The 7875-nt window shown below is 36.4% G+C and overlaps 1 protein-coding gene across 1 annotated transcript in view; it reads left to right on the top strand.

Moving 5' to 3' along the window:
- LOC110195029 (heterogeneous nuclear ribonucleoprotein H2-like) overlaps positions 1 to 7875 on the top strand; it is an 82158-nt gene that overhangs the window by 58790 nt on the left and 15493 nt on the right. Inside the window, 2 exon segments of the mRNA XM_020967683.2 lie at positions 357 to 401; positions 6305 to 6472. The gene's annotated coding sequence lies outside the window, so the exon portion shown is untranslated.

Here is a 7875-nt window from a genome sequence, read left to right as displayed (position 1 = left end):
GCCTCAGACATATGACACTTACTAGCTGTGTGACCCTGGGCAAGTCCCTTAACCCTGATTGCCAAAGTAAATAAATATAAATTTAAAAAAATAAGAAGACTCTCTATGTTTATACTTAGAATACTAATCAAAACAATTTGGCAAAGGTACTTCCTAAAAAAAACCCATAAAAATCAATAACATTTCTGTACACTAATAACAAAATCCAAAACATAATATAAAGGGAAATCCCATTAAAAATAATCACAATATTCATAAAATATTTGTCCTCCAGCTTCATTCCTACTTTCAGCTCCCAACTATCTACTTATGCAATGGATAGGTCTTTCATTATCTTCTGTTTTTCTTTCTTACAGAGGCTCTTGGATTAGTTCCTGCTACAGTTCTTCCAGCCGCCTCAGGTCTGTAACCACTGTCAATGTACAAGTCTAGGCGCAATTAGCGTGTTTTTTTTCTCATCTGTCATCCTGGAGCTCAGATTGTCTGTTAATGGGGTGCCATCAGTAAAATTTAAGGGGATGTGCTGCAGGAACCTGGACCAATTCCCCAACCATTGAGTGAAGTAAAATTTTGTGGGTTCTAGAAGATAATATATCTCCTAGGAGGGCAAGATGGAAAAATACTGCCAGTGCCCTTATTTATTATAAGGTGAAATGGTCAGACCTATGCTGTATTGATGTTAGAGGTAGTAGAGAACTGCTGGAGTTTATTGATGAGAAGAATGACATGATCAGACCAAATGTTGTAGCCCTCTATGTGAAATAGGGAGGAGAAAGGGAAACACACTCGTGAGATTTCAATGTTCAAATGAAATTTGCTAAAGGATATTCCTTACAGATATCTAGAGAAAGCATAGGAAGCTGCAGGCCTCCTACTCCGTATCCAGGCTGAGGTGATGATTCGGCACTTACCCCAACTCTGATGTGTTTTACAGATTCTCTCTCCTTTTTCAGGGTTTTAGTATAGTTACTTGTGGGTAACAAGGGATTATCTTCTACCTCTGCTTTCAGATCTGTGCTTTGGGTTTTTTTGAACACAGTGATTGGTTGAAGGAGATGAAAGTGTGAAAATGGAATATTCCTTGACTCAGTCAAGGTTGTCTAATAAGAGGGATGTGTACAGTCGTTTCTATAAAGCCTGGGCACGGGTAGACACTTTATCTAAGGGATTATTCTTGAGTAAAGAAGGAGAGTCTTTCTCTGGTGATTTTAGGAGTGAGTACAAAGAGCAAGGGAAAATTAACTCCTCCTGGATCCATAATAATTATCTGGTAAGTGCAAAAAAAGTAGTCTGGGGTCATTATTTTAAACGCTGGGGCAAAGACCTCTTAGAGGTGTTTGTGCTTTATTTGGCTTTTGTTTTTGTTTTGTTTTTGTTTTGAAATTTTGTATATGAATGCTAACCCTGATTTGGTGGGATGGGAGGGGTGGTGGGGAGACACAAGAATCCTAATAGGGGAATAAAGGCCTCATTTGTGAATATAGGTAGACCTATGCATAGATGTGTATGTATTCTACAGCAAGTCATTTTGATTTATTTATATTCCTTAGGGCGAGGAAGGGTAGCCCTTGTAGTTACACAATTCTAAAATGCTAAATCGTATCCTTCTACATATAATAAGAAAAGAATATGTAGACTAGAAATCATTATAGAAGTTAAAGTTTGATCAACGCTGAAATAGGACCTGAATGAAAGTCAATGGTCATGTAAGTGGAGAGAAGCAGACAAATGTGCAAAATAATATGTTGACAGGATGTTACTCAGCCAGTCTCTAACCTGAGAATGATGAAACAGCAGACCAGAGACACAGTACCAGTCATAAGGTAGCCATTGAATTAATTAATTTCAGAGTGAGGAATGTTCTCTTAGCTGAAGTAAAAGCACAGGTTATATTCTTAAATCACAAGTGGGAAAGGAGGGGAGAAGGGAGATTATAAACAATCACTTAGTGGTTTCCCATGAGAAATCCACAAGTCCCACAATACAACACTTCTGGAGTTGTGACCACCTCCCCTAGAGTACAGAACCAAAGCAAAGTATCCCATTAACTCTTCCAACCATTCCTGAGGACTTGTGGTGATAGGCACAATACAGGCGTTTAGCTATTGAAGTTCCTGTGAAATGGGTACCTCTATCACTATGTATCTCTTTAGGAACCTTCCAAAATGTAATGATTTTTTAAAATTTATTTTTTAATATTTTAATTTATTTTTAGTAAAATTTATTTTTTTAAATGTATTTATTTTGTTTTCAACATTCACTTCCCTAACATTTTTAGTTCCACATTTTCTTCCCCTTCCTCACCTTTCTGTACCCCAAGATAGCATGCAATCTGATATAGGCTCTACGTATACATTCATATTAAACACATTTTCACATTAGTCATGTTGTAAAGAAGAATAGAAGCAATGGGAGAAACCACAAGAAAGAAGAAAAAAACAAAACAAACAAAAAAAAGAGAGTAAATAGTATGCTTCAATCTGCATTCAGACTCCATAGTTCTTTTTCTGGATGGAGCATTTTCCATCATGAGTCTTTTGGAGTTGTTTTAAATCCTTGCATTGCTAAGAGGTAAGTTTATCAAAGTTAGTCATCATATGATGTGGCTATTTCTGCGTACAATGTTCTGGTTCTGCTTGCTTCACTCAGCATCAGATCATATAAGTCTTTCCAGGTTGTTCTGAAGTTTGCCTGTTCATCACCCCCTGCTTAGGGAATAATAGCATTGCATTACATTAATATACAATAATGTATTGTTCAGCCATCCCCCAATTGATGAGCATTCCCTCAATTTCCAATTCTTTGCCACCACAAAAAGAGCTGCTATAAATATTTTTGTACATGTAGGTCCTTTTCCTATTTGTATGATCTCTTTGGGATATAGCTTTAGAAGTGGTATTGTTGGGTCAATCTATCCTGCCACTGGACTGTAATAATTGTGGAAGAGAGAGGCTGATGGCTTCACACAACTCTGCTTACTTAATTTGTGCATGAATCAAAAGATACACCATTTTTACCTATCTCAAAGTCCTATGGTGACAGGTAGAGTGATACAAGAACACTCTCAAAGTCTCTCTGAAAAACTTTTGAATTGATTATATAACATGGGAGACACTGGCAAAGAACCACCCAGCATGGCATGCCCTCATCAAAGAAGGTGCTGTGCTCAATGAGCAAAGTGGAGTTGAAGTAGCTCAAAAGAAATGGGAAAAGTACAAATTTAGAGAATCCACCACAAATATTCACATGGACTATTTGTGCCCAACCTGTGGTAGAGCATTCCAAGCTCATATTGGTCTGATCAGCTAGAGTTGGACACTTGACTCTAACATAGTGATGTCATTTTGATCCTCTTTGAGAAAGAAGAATAACCAACTGAAAAAGGACATGAAATTAGTTGGGCATAACCTGTTCTTCATGAATTCTTTATTGGCTGACTTTTTATAATCATAATTTCCTCATCTAGATGTACACCAACCATCTCTTTAATAAGTCATTTTATATATTTTACAGGAATTGAATTCAAGCTCACTGGCACAAAGTTTGCTGACCCTATTATCTTTCCTTTTCTGAAAATACAGACATTTGTCCTGCTCCAACCTAGGAGGACCTGTCTTATTTTCCATGGTCTTCCACATATGACTAGCAAAGACTCAACAGTCACATTTTTCTCTCTTTTTTCTTAATTATTTTTAATTTTCAAATAACATTTTTTTTTAATTGTCCCTCCCCACTAGCTTCTCCCCCATTGAGAAAAAAAATCCCTCAATACATAGCTAGAGAGTCTGGCAAAACAAATTTCCACGTTAACTATGTCTGAAAATATATGTCTCTTTCTGTGTTTCAAGTTCATCATCTCTTTGTCAGAAGGTGGGTGGTCTGTTTTATCATCATTATTTGGGACTCATTTATCATTGTGTTTATCAGAGTTCTAAAGTCTTTCACAGTTATTTTTCTCCATAATCTTGTTATTGTGTAGATTGATCTTGTTCTGCTCATTTCCCTCCCCATAAGGTCCTAAAGTCTTTCCAGTTTCCTCTGAAACCATCCATTTCATCATATCTTATGGCACAATATTCCTTTACATTCATATACCACAACTTGTTTCACCATTCCCCAATAGAACACCCGTTTAGTTTCAAATTTTTGGTTACAAAAGAAAGAGTTTCTATAAATATTGTTGTACATATAACTCCTTTTCCTTTTTCTTTCGTTTCTTTGGTGTATAGGACTAGTAGTGGTATAGCTGGGTAAGAGGGTATACACAATTTAGTATTCACAATTTCTTGGCATTCCAGGAAATTAAATCACTTCCCAGAATATCCAGACCAATTCACAGCTCCACTAACAATGTATCACTGTGCCCGTTTTGCCGTAGCCTCTCCAGCACTCCTTGTTCTTCTCTTTTGTCATTTTTGCCTGTCTGAAGGGTGTTAAATGGAATTTTGAATTGCTTTAATTTACATTTCTCTAATTGCTATTGATTTATGGAATTTTTTTATTATGATTGTTGATGACTTGTATTACTTTCTTTAAAAATTGTCTGTTCATATGCCGAAAGCACTATAAAACCATTCATACCCTTTGATCCAGCAATACCACTGCTAGGTCTACATCCCAAAGAGATAACAAAAAAAAAAAAAAGGAAAGCACCTACATGTACAAAAATATTTATGGAACTTCTTTTTGTGGTAGCTAAGAAATGGAAACTGAAAGGATGCCCATCAACTTGGGAATAGCTGAACAAGTTATGGTATATAATTATAATGGGATATTATTGTGCTATAAGAAATGACAAGCAGAAAGATGTACATAAACTAGTACAAAGTGGAGTGAGCAGATCCAGGAGAACATTGTAGACAGTGATAGCAATATTGTATAATGAAGAATTGTAAATGACTTGACTATTCTCAGCAATACAATGATCTAAAACAATCCCACAGGGCTCATAATGAAAATTGCTGCCTCCAGAGAGAGAACTGATGTCTGAATATATACTGAAGCAGAGATGGGGAACCTGTGGCCTTGAGGCCACATGTGGCCTTCTAGGTCCTTGGGTGCAGCATTTTGAATGAGTCCAAGTTTTACAGAACAAATCCTTTTATTAAGGGGATTTCTTCTGTGGATTTTGGATTCAGTCAAAGGGCCAAATTTGAGAACCTAGAGGGCCACATGTGGCCTAGAGGCTGCAAGTTCCCCACCTCTGGACTGAAAGCATACTTATTTTTCACTTTCTTCCTTCCTTGTCTTCTTGCACAAATTGACTAATATTGAAATGTTTTACATGATTGCACACATGTAATTTATATCACATTGCTTACTGTTTCAAAGAAGGTGGAGGAAAGGGAAGGAAGACTACAATTTTGAACTCAAAACTTAAAAAAATTAAAAATTATTCTTATATGTAATAAGGAGAAAATAAAATAGTATTTTTTAATTACCTGTTCATATCCTTTGATTATTTATCTATTGAAGAATGGTTTTTAATCTTATAAATTTAAATTAATTTTTATGTAACTTGGAAATGTGACTTTCATCAGAGAAACTTGATCCAAAGATTCTTTCCTTCCATTTACTTGTTTTTCTTCTAATTTCAGCTGCATTGGTTTTGTTTATGCAAACACTTTAATGTTATTTAATCAAAAATTATCATTTAAATTTTTATGATCCTCTCTATCCCTTATTTGGTCATTAACTCTTCTAGAAGGAGCCATTTTAAAAAAACTGTCATTTCCAATATAACCTAATGAATTCTTTTTTTAATTCTGAAATTAACAAACACCAAGTAGAATGGACTTTTATTCTATATAGTAGAACAGAAAAAAGAGAATTATGCATGAAATTGTGGATCTCTTATGTAGAGCTTGGTTTTATTTTTAAATATATGAGATCAGTCTGTAGTTTTCAAAACTGTCCTGTTTGTGTTTCTTTCCAGCTTTCCTTCTGTTCTTTTCTCTCTATTTAAAAAAAAAACTCCTTAGTGACTTTTTTTCCCTTTTTCAATTCACTGTCTTATCCTTATTCCCCACTTACCTGCCTTCCTCCCTCCCCTTTTAGGGAAAAGAAAAACAAAGCCCTTGTAACAAATATACAGGATCAAACAAAACAAATTCCAGCATTTGGGGTGTGTGTGTGTGTGTTGTGTGTGTGTGTGTGTGTGTGTGTGTGTGTGTGTGTGTGTGTTGTGAGGGTATGATTCTAAAGGGGCTGTGGATTTGATCCCCTTCTCACAAAAAGTCAGGAAATGAATGGTTCCTAGAGAAATGAAACTGTCATTTCTCCTTTGGTTGTCCTTCTTTTTTAGGTTGTTCAAATGTGGACTCATGGATGATTGTCTTCAGGACCTTCTCCCTGTTATCTCTTGCAGTGAGAGCCTAAAAACATTGGATCTGAGTTGTAATTACTTTGGTGATGAAGGAAAAATGCTCCTGTGTCAGGCCTTGGGAGGCTGGACCAAATTACAAACACTAAAGTGAGTTCCCCAAGTTTCCTTTCTAGAATGTTCCTTAAGTATTAGGTTAAAAAAGGAAGTAGGAAGAGCAAATGGTGGGGGAAAAAACCTTTTTTTTTCAATTAAAAAAAATCTACCTTATCTCCCTCTATCACTCTTCTCCCCCTGCCAATTTTAAATAGAAAAAAAATAAATAAAAATAAAACTTTGTAACAAATATCTATAATCAAGCAAAATAAATTCCCATAAATAGCCTATTCCAAAAAACACGTGTCTCAATCAGTACCCTCAATCCATCACCCTCTTTGTTAGGAGATAGGTACCATGCTTCATCAGGAGTGCTCTGGAATTGTGGTGGATCATTGCATTGATCATGATTCTAAAGTATTTCAAAATTGTTTGTTTTTATAATTGTCATTGTATATGTCATTGTAAAACCTATTTTTCTGGTTCTGTTCACATCACTCCAAATTAGTTCATACAAGCCTTCCCAGGTTTCAGAGGAAACCATCCCCTTCATCATTTCTTCAAGTACAATAATATTCTATTATATTAGTATACTATAACTTGTTGGGCTATTCCTTCTTTGATGGACACCCTCTCAGTTTCCACTTCTTTACTGGAACCACAAAAAGAGTTATGAGCAGGGAAAATCAGAGAAGGATGCCAGAATCATCCAGTCTGATACGGTGTCACCAGTCTGATTCTAAGACGTTTTCAGTCCCTCAGGACATTCTAGACAGGGAGTCTTCCCCTTCTCACTTCCTTATGTGAGAGTTGGTTTGCTCAAAAGAGAATCCACTTCCTTCTGTCCATCCCCCTGACAAATCTAGCCTTCCTTTAGCCTATCCCCTTCACATGAGACCTCTACCGCCCTTTCTCCCCCATTCTGTCTCAATGTTTCCTCTTGTTTCTTTTTTGTAAAGAAAGGGTCTGTGTTTCTAGTGTGAGAAGGTTGAGCAACAGCCCTGGAAGACAGACCCTGGAAGAGGGGCATAGAGGGAACTGTAGAGGACAACTACTTTAATACTGCTTACATGTGGAGTCAAAACCTCCCCCACCCCATCTAGTCCAGATGGGACAAACATGGGGCCAAAACACTTCCCAGGTTGGCCCAAGCAGAGTCAGATGGCAGTATTTAACAAAATAAATAAAAATGCACAACATAGATAATGTTAATTTGTCATTATCTAAATCTATATGGTCTTCAGGCATTCATTTGTATTTGAGTTTGATGTCACTGGTCAAGTCCAACCTGTACCTAATCAGGTCTCTCTGCTACTTATAAGCTCTTTTGAAGGATAGGTAGAGAGAACACATTTATTTTTACAGTCATTTATTATTTCTGCCACTGCCTCCTCACCAGTAGAACAATAAAAACGAAACCAAAAATGTGAAACCCTCCCATACATAGCCTCCAAATA

Source organism: Phascolarctos cinereus, unplaced genomic scaffold (genome assembly GCF_003287225.1).
Source record: "Phascolarctos cinereus isolate Bilbo 61053 unplaced genomic scaffold, phaCin_HiC Scaffold_726;HRSCAF=1367, whole genome shotgun sequence".
NCBI classification, from domain to species: domain Eukaryota; kingdom Metazoa; phylum Chordata; class Mammalia; order Diprotodontia; family Phascolarctidae; genus Phascolarctos; species Phascolarctos cinereus.
The sequence above is the reverse complement of the archived record's forward strand: the minus strand, read 5'-3'. Positions and strand labels throughout refer to the sequence as shown.